This window comes from Macaca mulatta, chromosome 5 (genome assembly GCF_049350105.2).
Source record: "Macaca mulatta isolate MMU2019108-1 chromosome 5, T2T-MMU8v2.0, whole genome shotgun sequence".
NCBI classification, from domain to species: Eukaryota; Metazoa; Chordata; class Mammalia; order Primates; family Cercopithecidae; genus Macaca; species Macaca mulatta.
The window spans coordinates 25,656,026-25,671,151 of record NC_133410.1 but is presented as its reverse complement, the minus strand read 5'-3'; the positions used below and the strand labels follow the sequence as shown (position 1 = coordinate 25,671,151).

Sequence of the window (15,126 nt, the reverse complement as noted above, 5' to 3'; positions counted from 1 at the left end):
TGAAGGATAAATATCGAGCTTTGTGAAATGTATAAAGTTCAGTTTACTATATTTATAGAAACAGATTTTCAAGAATAAGAGCATACTCAATACATTACATGAAATAGCCCCCCAATTAACTCTATTTATTGGCCTATTTTAATTCTCTCCTTAACTATAAATAATTCTCTTAGATCCAAAACTTATTTGGTACCTCTTATTTGGGTACATTGTTAATGAGTAAACATTTGTTATAATGATACAACCTACCTTCCACATTCAATATCTTTACACCCACCTTATTCAGATAAATCTCATTCACCTTTCTGATGTCAGATTAAGTATCATTTCCTCTAACGAGCCTTCTGTTACCTGCTGCCTCCCACCCCCAATGGTGGAGGAAACAGGTAAGAAAAAGCTTATTAAAAAATACTTCTAATTAAATGATCGCAATAAAATAAAATTTGTATACATATTAAAAATCCAATTCCTGGATTTTTATTTATCCTATCATAAAGAACCAAACTGCTAGCTATTAAATTATCGCTACAAATGTTCTCATTTTCAATCACTCATGCAAACAGCTCTAGAATTGATAAAAAGGCATTAACTCTCAGACATAAAAACAAAACTAAAGATATTAAATACAATAGAAATCGATGTGTAGCTCATAATATACAGAGTTGACCCTTGAACAACACAGGCTTGAACTGTGTGGGTTTACTTATATTTACATTTTTTCCAATATGAGCAACAATTTCAAAAAACCTCACAGACAAACCACATAGCCTAGACATACTGAAAATTTTAAGAAAAAGTTGAGTTTGTTCTGAATGCATAAAATATATGTAGATACTACTAGTCTATTTTATCATTACCTACCATAAAGTATACACAAAACTATTATAAAAAATTAAGATTTATTAAAAACATATATATACTTTCAGATTATACATGGTACCATTTGAAGTTGAGAGAAATATAAACAAACATAAAGATGCAGTATTAAATCACAACTGCATAAAATTAACTGTAGGACATACTATATTACTGTAACAATTTTGTAGCTACCTCCTCTTGCTATTGCAGTGAATTCAAGTGCTGTGAGTATCTGCTTGAAACCCTGGGTGATGCTAATCATCTCCATGTGAGCAGTTCCACAGGCCTGTAAATTGTGTACTGCAGTAAAAAGTGATCTCTCGCTGTCTCACTTTATATTGTCCCTGAATAATAGCATGGGACCCATACAAAAAGCCACTAGTGATGCTAGAAATGCTCCCAAGAAGAAAAGTCATGGCATTGCAAGAAAATGTTGAATTGCTTGATATGTATGGAAGATTGAAGTCTGCAGCTGCAGTTGCCCATCACTTCAAGAGAAATGAATCCAGCATAAGGACCATTGTAAAAAAAGAAAAGGAAACTCATGAAGTCATTGCTGTAGCTACACCACCAGTGGTGAAAACTTCGCTTTTTTTTTTTGCAAAATACTCTTTCATCTACTATTGAAAATACAACTTTTATGTGGGTGCAGGGTTACTAAAAGGCATACCTATAGACTCCAAATATGATTTGAGAAAAAGTGAAGTCATTATATGACAATATAAAGCAAAGAAAGGTAAAGGATCTAAAGCCGGAGTATTTAATCCCAACCAAGGATGGTTTGATAATTTTCAAAATCAGTTTGGCTTAAAATTATCAAGATAACAAGAGAAGCAGCTTCTGCTGACCAAGAGGCAGAAGATGAGTTCCCAGATGCCATTAAAATCATTGAGGAAAAAGAATATCTGGCTGAACAGGTTTTTAATGCAGAAGAGAGTGCCTTATTCTGGGGGGGGGGGGAAATGCCACATAGGACTTTTATTAGTAAGTAAGAGAAGCAAGTACCAGGATTTAAGGCAAGAAGAAATAGGCTAATTCTACCATTTTGTGTAAATGCAATTAAGTTTAGGACCAGGACTGCCCTTATCTGTAAAGCTGCTAACCCCTGAGCCTTAAAGGGAAAAGATAAACACCAATTGCCAGGCTTTTGGTTTTACAACAAGAAAGCCTGGACAACAAGAACACTTTTTTTGGATTGGTTCAATTTATGCTTTGTCCCTGATGTCAGGAAGTACCTTATCAGTAAAGGACTGTTTTTAAAGCTCTTTTGATATTGGACAATGCCCTCCACCTCACAGAACACCATGAGTTCAACACAGAAGATATCAAATTGGTCTACTTACCCTCAAACACAATGTCTCTAATTCAGCCTCTAGGCCTGAGTCATAGGGACCTTTAAGGCTCATTATATACAGCACCCTATGGAAAAGATTTGCCAATGCTATGGAAGAAAAACCCAATACAGAGATCATCATGACAGTCTGGAAGACACATACCATTGAAGACGCCATTGTTGTTATGGAAAAAGCTGTGAAAGCCATCAACCCCAAAGCAGTAAATTCCTGCTGGAGAAAACTGTTTCCAGATGTTGTAAAGACTTCACAGGATTTACAAGAGAGTCAATCAAGGAAATAAGAGATTGTAGATATGACCAAAAAAGGTTAGGAGTGAAGGGTTGCAAGATACGGATTTTAGAGAAATTCAACAGCTAATAGACACCACACTAGAGGAATTAATTAAAAACAACTTGATGGAGATGAGTGCTTCCAGACCACTGTCAGAAAATGAGGAAGAACACATAGAAGCAGTGCCAAAAAGCAAATTGACATCAGATAATCTGGCAGAAGAGTTCTGATTATTCAAGACTGCTTTTGACTTCAGTGTCCATATCATAGAAAGGTCCATTTTGCAACACGGACCCTTAAAACTAAAGCAAACCAGTGAAAGAGGACTGGAACCATATAGAAATATTTTTAGAAAAATGAAAAAGTAAAAATGTCAAATGGGAGTTCCAATGTATTTCTGTAACATTACACCACGTGTGCCTGCCCCTCCTGTATCCCTTCCACCTCCTCTACCTCTTTTGCCTCTGCCAGGCAAGACAGCAAGACCAGCCCTTCCTCTTCCTCCTCCTCCTCAGCCTACTCAGCATGAAGATGATTTATGATAATTTATGATGAAGATATTTATGATGATCCACTCCCACTTAATAAATAATTTTTCTTACTTATGATTTTCTTCATAACATTTTCCTTTCTCTGGCATTCTTTATTGTAAGAATATAATATATAATATATATAACATATAAAATATGTGTTAATCCACTTAATATTATCAGTGAGGTTTCTGGTCAACAGTAGGCTATTAGTAATTAAGTTTTGGGGGAGTCAAAACTTATATGTGAATTTTTGACTGCATGAAGGGTCAGCACCCCTAAACGCCACATTGTTTAAGGGTCAGCTATTCTATACAAATTTTCAAGACTGCAATACACAATTTTAAAACAGCATAAAACTCACTAAAAATTCAAACATGAAGACCATTCAAAACAGAAAGATAACTTTTGGAATGACACCTAGACAAGATGTTGAATATTTGTTAACTTATCCTTTAAATAATTATTTTGGCAAAAACAGCTCATTCAGGTATTTTCTGTAAAGCGATGAATCAGTTGTCCAAATAGATATCCCTTTGTGCCAAGAATTTCAATTTACCAACTCTAAATTTAACATTAGATGTAACATATAGAGAAAGAAGTCAAGAGAAACAGTTACACAGAAAACAAATTAGACATTATAAGAAAGTATTCTGAATGGAAAGAATTGATGAAACACAACTATGTGATTTACATGTGTTTACATATGTTATTTTACTTGATGAAACACAACTATGTGATTTACATGTGTCTACACGTTATTTTACTAACCTATAAGATGTGTATCATTACTATCATTTTACAAATGAGGAAACTTAAAAAATAACACATAAAAGCATAATGAGAAAGACTATTAAGAATGTAAGAAGTGCTGATTAAAACTTATTTGATTACCATTTTTTTCTGAGCTATACAATTAAAGCAGAAACCTAGAGATGACCCGGAACAGAGAAATACTACGACTAAGCATTGAGGAAAGAAAAAAAACAGTATATCCAATTCAGAAAAGTGGGGATTTTTTATAACTAGAACAGGGGGAAATGGGGTATATTATCTGAGTTTTTAAATGACGAAAATACATTGATTTAGCAAATATTTATTAGCCACCTATTAAATACATGCCACTAAAAAGGAATAAAACAGCATTCCTGTCACTAAGAAACACATCACTTTTGTAGTGGAAGTCAGGAGGATAAGAGAGATATACAAATAATATGGGACAGAGATAGTTTGTAAAAAGTTCATACAATCTCTATCAGTCAATATGTCATAAACTACAGAAAAAACATGAAAGAATGAACAAAGAAACAGGAAAGCTAGATATGGCTAAACTTGAACATTGTCAATTGAACATATACTACTTCCTTGAAAATCCTACAAATAATGAAAGAAAAGTGACCCCAGTTGTTGGCCACGTCTATCCTCTGTCCCATATCTGTAACACTATGTCAAGGTGGAGAGGTCTTTTCCAAGGTATATCTTGCAAGAACTTCAGTCAGATGGTCAGTGAAGTCATTTCCATTGAAATCTTGGATGGTCAAAGCAATCAGTTCCATAGTTATCAGAAACAGAAACAGAATTTCCTGACAATGAGGGGAAATCCAAGATGAAGAAGCAAGCGGCTGCTTTCAAGCTTGGCCATCCTTTAGGTTCCCTCAAGAACTCTAATCTTAATTAAGTGGTATCCATTCATTCCCTTGTTCACTCGCTGACTCACTGACTAATATATTAATATACTGAATGCTGTCTATGTGCCAAGCACAAAATGAGGACCAGTGAGTAAATGTAGTAAGGAGCAGACGACTATGTAATATGAAAAAGATACTTTGCAACAATTAGAAATATTGACCTCAAATATAACTTAACTCAGTGAAATTATGAGCTCCTTTTTTCCAGAAGTCCTGGAGCAAAAGGAAGTGAGAAGTGAACATTTGCCAGAGTTTGGACTGGATAAACTTGAGGTCCACTCTAGCTCCAGTTTTATAGACAACAATTTTTCTCAGGTCCTATTCGTGGAGGTGGATAATTAGTCCCTAAGTCTTAGAAGAAATGCCAAAAAAAAAAAAAAATCATGATTATGCCTGTGCTATTATTTAAATAATTTCAATGTACATTTAGCACCCCAAAATAAATAAATAGATGGTTTCCACCCAAAAGACTTACAAAATAAATTCAAAGCGTTCATGTTATCCAAAAGGAAAGTGAATGGTTTTTTACATTTAAAATGTTCAGAGAGGAAGATATTTACCTTTTATACAAACCTGTATCCTCTCTAAATGAAATTATTGTTGCCTTCAAGTAAATTTCCCTAATAACTGGAATCTATGGTATTGACTCAAAGGATTTCAAGAATTTCATAAATAAAGCAATTTCTAAGTATGAGAAGCAAAAAATTTATAAAAGACTCACAATTATACTATTTTTTAAAATTAGTATAGCATTACTACTTTTTAATAACAATAAAGGTAAATAAAATGTCTTTTAAACCATATATTAAACAAATAGCATGTAAAAAAACTTATGAAATTATAAAATCAGAAAACTATTTTCTTCACCCTGACAAAAAATAAAACTAAAATAACTATAACCCAGATATCTAATAGAAAAACATTTTAGTAATTCTTCTCTGATTATAAAAATAATATATCAAACAAAACAACCAATATTAATATTTTGTCTTTCATTTTTCTATGCATATATATGTGTGTAATTGAGACATATAAACACATACATTTTGGATTAAAGTGAAATTATATTGTTTTATATTTTGCATTCTCCATATAAGATTATAATGTATGCCTTTTTGTATTCATTACAATTCTTCAAAAATGACATTTTTGATGCCTATATAGCATTGTTTCTTTTGGAAACAGCATGTCATATTTAAGCAAGCACTATTGTTATCCATTTTGATTCTTTTAAATTTTTTACTATTATTATGAACATAAGTTTCTGTGTTTCTGATTCTTTCCTTTATACAAGGTTCTAGAAGTGGAATTACTAGGTCAAAGGGTCTGAATATTTTCTAGGAATATTCTCTATTTTTTCTTTATGCTATTCATTCATAATTTTTAAAAAATATCTATTATCTACCATGGACTGGGGACTGTGCCAGATGTTAGAGATACAGTGGTGAAAAGAGAGACTCAGGTCCTACTTCACAGAGACTAAAGAATATAAGTGATGATACAAACAACCCAAGTGTTATAGTAGAGAAGTATAGGGGGCCTGCCGTGTGGAGGATGGACAAGACAGGAAAAGTACCTGAGTATCTGAGATCTGGGAGTCAGAGAGCCTTCCTAAACAATCTATCATCTCACTTGATAACATAAGTGATGTGCAGAAGCTAGCAAGAAATATATGGGATGAGAGGAGGCAGTTTCAAGTATACCCAGAAACATATGGGATGAGAGGAGACAGTTTCAACTATAGCCAGAAATACATGGGATGAGAGGAGGCAGTTTCAAGTAGACACAGTGGCATAAGCAAAAGTTCTCCTATTGCAACAAGTGGAGGAGGTCAAGTATGATTAGAGAAAGAGAAAGTATGTGCATGGCAGGCTGGGGAAGAACGGTACGAGAAGGCAAGAGATGAGACTGGAACTAAAGAAGTCAAGATCATTTCTACCTTTGTTAAGCCATAATAAAGAATTTGAGCTCTATCCTCAAGGTATTGGAAATTTTAGGAAATGGAGTGACAGTATAGAAGGCAAAAAGACCATTAGAAAGGGGATGAGAACTGAAGTAATGCAAAATTAACAAAATTATCATATTTGCCAAGGTTACTGGATTGACAGAGAACAGAATAAATTCAACCACATAGCACATCTTGAGTTTGCCTAAGCATTTCTGAACTAGATAGACTGAATATCAGGTAATGTGAATTCTGGAGCCAGGGTGTCCAGTTTCAAATCTCAGCTCTACCACTTTCTCATTTTGTAAAGTGAGACCTAAGAACACATTAGTAACTCACCTCATAGGGTTATCGTGAATATTATTAAAAGAGTGAGTACATGTACAGCACTAGAATGGTACCTAGGATATAATTAGAGATCTATATGCTTATTAGTATTGTTTCACAAGAAAACTCATGCACTTATATTTATCACACTGTATATCTTCAAATACGGCTTTCACTGAAGGGTGTAGCAAAGTAGTTCCCAAGGTATTTTACATGGAAATAGGGTTTCATGATCACGTAAGCTTGAACAACACTGGATTAAATAAAATTAAACAGGTTTCTTTCCTGCAGAACTTCTCCAAACCTTTAACATGCCAAAATAAATTGTGAGAAACAAAATTAGAAAATATTAAAACTCAAAGTAGAAAATGAATATCCATGAGTCCATACTGATATAAATAAATAACTGAATACATAAATAAATGGGGAAGAAGAGAAAACTCTTTCATGCAGAAGAATTCCAAATAATTTAGGTAGATACCCCTCCTTAAGGAAATGGAACATAATTCTCCACTCCTTAAGTATGGGCGATATGTAGCGACTTACTTCCAAAGAGTACAGTACAGAAAGAGGGAAAAAGAGTAACATTACAGTGAAGAAGGCTCACAAATACTACCTCAGTCAACATCAACAGCGATAAATCATGCTAATAGTATGTACCCTGATATGATGTGATAAATGTAAATGGCATTTTACATCTGTGATCTTCCTCCAAAAAACCCACAATCCCAGTCTAATTATGAGACAACATCAGATAAATTCCAAGAGAGGGATATTCTACAAAATACCTGAACAGTACTTCTCAAAACTGCCAAAGTCATCAAAAACAAGGAAAGTCTGAGAAACTGTCATAGCCAAGAAGAGCCTAAGGAGACATGACAACCAAATGTAATGTGGTGTCCTGGATGGGATCCTGAGTCAGAACAAGGACATTAGGTTGCAACTAAGGAAGTCTAAATAAAATACGGACTTTAGTTCATAATAATGTATCGACCAATATGGCTCATTAATTATAACAAATGTACCATACTAATGTTAAGATGTTAACAATAAGGGAAACTGGGTATGAGATCTATGAGAACTCTCTGTGCTAACTTCTCAAAACTCTTCTAAAACATAAAGTCTAGTAAAAATAGTAAAACAAATTGTGATTCATCAAGAGGAAAGCAGTGTTCCTCAATTTGCAGACTTACTTGCCCAAGGAACCCTTTTTTGTGGAGCATATCTCAAGGTTAGTATTTAGCAGAAAACATTCTTGGAAATGCTGATGCAGAATAAGAAGCTTCATAACCTCATGAGCCCAGAAAATTAAGTACTAGAGTAGCTTGCCAGAAACTGCAGGAAGCTGATTTATAACCCAACTCTGAAGACACGATCAAGAGCTAAGTGAAGTTAAAGTAATTCATAAAACTTTAATCGAAAAAAAAATGAACTGAATTTTTCCAGGGTACAATTCAAAATATTTTCTGCCCATGTTTTACTGAATACAAAGTGAAAAGAAACACTAACTGGATTTTTAAAGCTTCATTTTTGTTAAAAGGGGCAAAGAAGAACCTGGTAAGAAACCACTTGTATATTACTCCTTCCCAGAGCGCGGACGAAACTTCCTAGTTACTTTCCGCTAGTCACACAGCACTTTTTACTTTGTATTACATCTAGTGTCCAAGTCTTATTTCAATTACTAAACCTTGCAATTACCTGAAGGCAGAATCTGTATCTAACTTATTTCTGAATTTCTGCAGCACAGAATCTTCTACTGAGTAGGTATTCAGTAAATATCCTTAAACTATTGTAATAACTGGGAAAAGAGATGGCTAACTCGTTTACTATCAATCCAACATAAAGATACTAAGTTTCTGCTACATAAAGCCCAGTGTACTAGATGCAGCAGTTATGTAAAAATATTTTTAAACTGTTACTTCTTTCAAGAGGCATATAATAAAATGTCAGAAAGATGTATACAGAAATTACTATAACAGGTCTGGCCCAGTGGCTCAGGCCTGTAATCCCAGCACTTTGGGAGGCTGAGGCGGGTGGATCACTTGAGGTCAGGAGTTTGAGACCAGCCTGGCCAACATGATGAGACCCATCTCTACTAAAGATATAAAAATTTTTGCACATTAATTTTGTATCCTGAGACTTTGCTGAAGTTGCTTATCAGTTTAAGGAGATTTTGGGCTAGGATGATGGGGTTTTCTAAATATAAAATCATGTCATCTGCAAACAGGGACAATTTGACTTCTTCTTTTCCTAACTGAATACCCTTGATTTCTTTATCTTGCCTGATTGCCCTAGCCAGAACTTCCAACACTATGTTGAATAGGAGTGGTGAGAGAGGGCATCCCTGTCTTGTGCCAGTTTTCAAAGGGAATGCTTCCAGTTTTTGCCCATTCAGTATGATATTGGCTGTGGATTTGTCATAAATAGCTCTTACTATTTTGAGACACGTTCCATCAATACCGAATTTATTGAGCGTTTTTAGCATGAGGGGCGGTTGAATTTTGTCAAAGGCCTTTTCTGCATCTATTGAGATAATCATGTGGTTTTTGTCTTTGGTTTTGTTTATATGCTGGATTACGTTTATTGATTTGCGTATGTTGAACCAGCGTTGCATCCCAGGGATGAAGCTCACTTGATCATGGTGGATAAGCTTTTAGATGTGATGCTGGATTCAGTTTGCCAGTATTTTATTGAGGATTTTTGCATCGATGTTCATCAGGGATATTGATCTAAAATTCTCTCTTTTTGTCATGTCTCTGCCAGGCTTTGGTATCAGGATGATGTTGGCCTCATAAAATGGGTTAGGGAGGATTCCCTCTTTTTCTATTGATTGGAATAGTTTCAGAAGGAATGGTACCAGCTCCTCCTTGTACCTCTGGTAAAATTCAGCTGTGAATCCATCTGGTCCTGGACTTTTTTTGGTTGGTAGGCTATTAATTATTGCCTCAATTTCAAAGCCTGCTAGCATTCTTATACACCAGTAACAGACAAACAGAGAGCCAAATCATGAATGAACTTCCATTCACAATTGCTTCAAAGAGAATAAAATACCTAGGAATCCAACTTACAAGGGATGTAAAGGACCTCTTCAAGGAGAACTACAAACCACTGCTCAGTGAAATAAAAGAGGACACAAACAAATGGAAGAACATACCATGCTCATGGATAGGAAGAATCAATATCATGAAAGTGGCCATACTGCCCAAGGTAATTTATAGATTCAGTGCCATCCCCATCAAGCTACCAATGAGTTTCTTCACAGAATTGGAAAAAACTGCTTTAAAGTTCATATGGAACCAAAAAAGAGCTCACATTGCCAAGGCAATCCTAAGTCAAAAGAACAAAGCTGGAGGCATCATGCTACCTGACTTCAAACTATACTACAAGGCTACAGTAATCAAAACAGCATGGTACTGGTGCCAAAACAGAGATATAGACCAGTGGAACAGAACAGAGCCCTCAGAAATAATACCACACATCTACAGCCATCTGATCTTTGACAAACCTGACAAAAACAAGAAATGGGGAAAGGATTCCCTATTTAATAAATGGTGCTGGGAAAATTGGCTAGCCAGAAGTAGAAAGCTGAAACTGGATCCTTTCCTTACTCCTTATACGAAAATTAATTCAAGATGGATTAGAGACTTAAATGTTAGACCTAATACCATAAAAACCCTAGAAGAAAACCTAGGAAATACCATTCAGGACATAGGCATGTGCAAGGACTTCATGTCTAAAACACCAAAAGCAACAGCAACAAAAGCCAAAATTGACAAATGGGATCTCATTAAACTAAAGAGCTTCTGCACAGCAAAAGAAACTACCATCAGAGTGAACAGGCAACCTACAGAATGGGAGAAAATTTTTGGAATCTACTCATCTGATAAAGGGCTAATATCCAAAACCTACAAAGAACTCAAATTTACAAGAAAAAAAACAAACAACCCCATCAAAAAGTGGGCAAAGGATATGAACAGACATTTCTCAAAAGAAGACATGCATACAGCCTACAGACACATGAAAAAATGCTCAACATCACCGGCCATCAGAGAAATGCAAATCAAAACCACACTGAGATACCATCTCACACCAGTTAGAATGGCAATCATTAAAAAATCAGGAAACAACAGGTGCTGGAGAGGATGTGGAGAAATAGGAACACTTTTACACTGTTGGTGGGATTGTAAACTAGTTCAACCATTACGGAAAATAGTATGACGATTCCTCAAGGATCTAGAACTAGATGTACCATATGACCCAGCCATCCCATTACTGGGATATACCCAAAGGATTATAAGTCATGCTGCTATAAAGACACATGCATACGTGTTCATTGCAGCACTATTCACAGTAGCAAAGACTTGGAATCAGCCCAAATGTCCATCAGTGACAGACTGGATTAAGAAAATGTGGCACATATACACCATGGAATACTATGTAGCCATTAAAAAGGATGAGTTTGTGTCCTTTGTAGGGACATGGATGCAGCTGGAAACCATCATTCACAGCAAACTATCGCAAGAACAGAAAACCAAACACCGCATGTTCTCACTCATAGGTGGGAACTGAACAATGAGATCACTTGGACTCGGGAAGGGGAACATCACACATCGGGGCCTATTATGGGGAGGGGGGAGGGGGTAGGGATTGCATTGGGAGTTATACGTGATGTAAATGACGAGTTGATGGGTGCTGACGAGTTGATGGGTGCAGCACAGCACCATGGCACAAGTATACATATGTAACAAACCTGCACGTTATGCACATGTACCCTAGAACTTAAAGTATAATAATAAAAATAAAAATAAATAAATTAAGATATAAAAATTAGCTGGGCATGGTGGTGGGCGCCTGTAATCCCAGCTACTCAGGCGGCTGAGGCATGAGAATTGCTTGAACCTGGGAGGCAGAGGTTCCAGTGAGCCGAGATCATACCACTGCACTCCAGCCTGAGCAATAAAGCAAGACTCAGTCTCAAAAAATAAAAAAAAGCAATTACTACAATAAATTGCAATTTGTGCTAAGGGCTATAAAACAACAGGGAGCTATTCAACAGAGTTCAAGAGAGCGATCCCTTTCAACAGGAGTAATCAATAATAACATCAGAGAAGAGATGTCATCTGAGCTGACCCTCACAAAATAGACAGGATTTTCGTAACACAAAACAGGCAGAAAGGGCTTTCCAGGACAGGAAAACAAAATACAAAAAAGTGTTAATGATGCAAGAGGGAAAGGCAAAATGATTCACTTGGACAGGCACATAGGACAGTCATAAGACAGCAGAGACTGACAAAGTAGAAGAGGAAGGCTGGGGACAGATAGTAAAAATTCTTAAATGCTGAGTTCTGGAATAGGAACTTCATTTTTTGAGCAACTGGGAATAATCACTGAAGGTTTGTTAAAAGGCAGTGAGCTATAAGGGTTCGTCTGCTTATAATTAAATTTAATAGTATTGAGAATACGTAAGGAGATTGGGAGAGATCGATTGAAAGTTGGGAGGTATAAAAATAAGATAAGTATGTGAATTAAAGCACAATGTCTAAAATAAAGTAAACAATAAAAGGCAACATTATCAGCATTATCACCATCATCATCATCATTATTGTGACTACTATGGTAACAGCCTTGGTAATGAACAGAAAGAGGAGATTGTAAGACTATGGGAAGAAATAATATTTAGCATTTGATCACTAGTAACAAAAATAGGAAGCTGAGGAAGAGATGGTCATTTTTAAAAGAACATAAACGTTTTAGACATGCTAAGTTTGATCTCACAGAAAAAAAATGTGCAGCAGACAGTTGATCTTAGAGGACTGGAGCAAAAAGAGATGTGGCAACAAAAAAGAAGGAAGCTGTGAAGCTTGAATGAGATAACCTGAATATTCTTTATAAAATATAAGTGAGAAATGCTTAAAATGAGTGAGACAGAGGTTGAATTAGGGGCCACACAAGCATGGAAAAGTTTTAGAACAACCTAAATGGAAGACAGACAATGAATAACAAATATAACCTTAGACAGCAAAAAGAATCCACTGGAAGTTAAATAAATGAATTGAGACTAGATAATGGTTAACACAGAAATTACATGATTTTCTCTTGTAGTGGTCAAAAGTTTGGGAGAAGAGAGAAAGTAAACAGTAAAAGTGGCCTTAGACTAAGGAGTAGAATGGCAGACAGAACAGAAGTCTGATGGGGAAGAGATTATGAAATGCAAGGAAGAACATGATGCAATACATGACATGTGATCCAGACTAGGTAGCTTTCATGGAAAGAAGAGAGAATTGCTCCCCAAAATAGGGGGCTAAACAACTAAATGTCTCAAAAAGAACAAATATAGAAAGACAGGTAGACACTTACTGATAGGGGAGGTAATCAGTATGGCCATAGTTAAAGACAGCAAACCTCATCAAAAGTGTTCTGTGGGCTGGGTACTATGCTAGATGCTGAGGATAAAAAGCACAATCCCTGCTCTTGAAGAATGAATAATTTAGTGCAGGGATTGGCAAACCTTGTATGAAAGGGAAGACAGTAAATATTTTAGGCTTTGCAGTCCATGGGTCTCTGTTGCAACTAAGCAGCAACAACCAATATGCAAATGAATGAACATGACTATTTTCCAATAAAACATATCTTAGGGATTCATATAGTTTTCATGTGTCACAAGATTATCTTTATTTTGATTTTTCAACCACTTAAAAATGTAAAAAGTAAAAATAAAATTCCTTGTTTGCCAGCTCTATAAAAATAGATGGCAGGTTGTATTTGGCCCAGGGGCTGTCGTTTGCAGATCCCTGATGTAAGTGGGAAAGTCCGGAAAGAAAAGAGAGGAGCATCATACATGTACCTATCACTCACATATATTCTTAACAACTAGCAGTAAGCTCTGAGAGTGGACTTATTATTTACCTCTCTCTATCTCTTCTTTTCAGTCATGATTAAAAAAAAAAAATCTTTATGTTTTGTTTCTTACACCTAGTATGTTAAAACTGATACTTTCTCGTTACTGTTTAGAAATTTTCAATTTCACTAAAAAATATTCAGGCCCAATCTTAGTTTTATTTTCTTGAGTTTAAATCTTTATAACAAAAAAACCACACACTTCTTTCACATATGTATGACTTATTATGCTTTATGACAAATTGATGAATAAACATTAACTGATTTCCAGCCGTAAAAGATACCACCTAGAGGCAGAAATATATACTTCCTCAACTATCTCCAAGGTTTTTATTTCTATTGCTTCTTTTCACCATCTAATTTTGATGATTTTTTAAATAAAAATAAATGTTGAACAATAAAAATCTGCCTAATTTCCACTGTTGTAGAATGTGATGACTCTGCAGAAAATTTTCAAGAGCAGAAGAACCATGATGATAACTGTGGAAGTTGAGTGATGGGTTCGTGGGAGTTCTTTAAGGTACCTTTGAAATATTTCATACCAAAAAAGGTTTTAAAAATCCATCTCTGAGGCTATGCTGGAGAATGAAGTTTGACTGACTGTGGTGCTCATTACGTGTCTCAGCAGTGGCAGTCACAGAGTCCTACTCAAACAGCACTGTGAGGAAGGCTTACGGACAGGACTGGGTTGAGGGGAGGTGAGTGAGGCTGTGCTGAGATGAAGGACAGTTAAAAAAGCTAGGGGCATGTGCTAGAACCTCTTGAGTTTCCATTTTAACAACTATTCATAGTTTTTATGCTTAAATTATTTTGTTATTTTATTCCTAGTTTTTTGCCAACCCATTTTGATAGCAGGTTTATCAGAGTTCTATAACAGCATACAATTAATAGATGACAGCCTACTGTGAGAACAAATATATTTTAAATACACTATCAATAACACTGGCTTCAAAGACCTAAATTTTAAGGAAAGAGGGTGTCAGTTCATTCACATTTCACTCCTTTAATATCACAGGCCATGACTGCCACATTACACTTGTATCATATTTTAAACTGCAGGCCAGTATGGTAGATTATTTTTCCCCTTCTACCCCATTTTTTGCAGGGTTGCCATAGTTAAATAGGTATGATCCTTGGTTACTGAAAATAAAATGGAAGAATATACAAATACCATTAACATCAATTTAGTGGTTCTTAGTATTTCATAACTAATAATACATACTTCTGACATCAAGAATGATCTTTGGCTCTGTATT

At 35.4% G+C, this 15,126-nt stretch overlaps 1 protein-coding gene across 3 annotated transcripts in view; it reads right to left on the bottom strand.

The window, feature by feature from the left end:
- Positions 1-15,126, bottom strand: part of TBC1D19 (TBC1 domain family member 19) — a 157,238-nt gene that overhangs the window by 111,574 nt on the left and 30,538 nt on the right.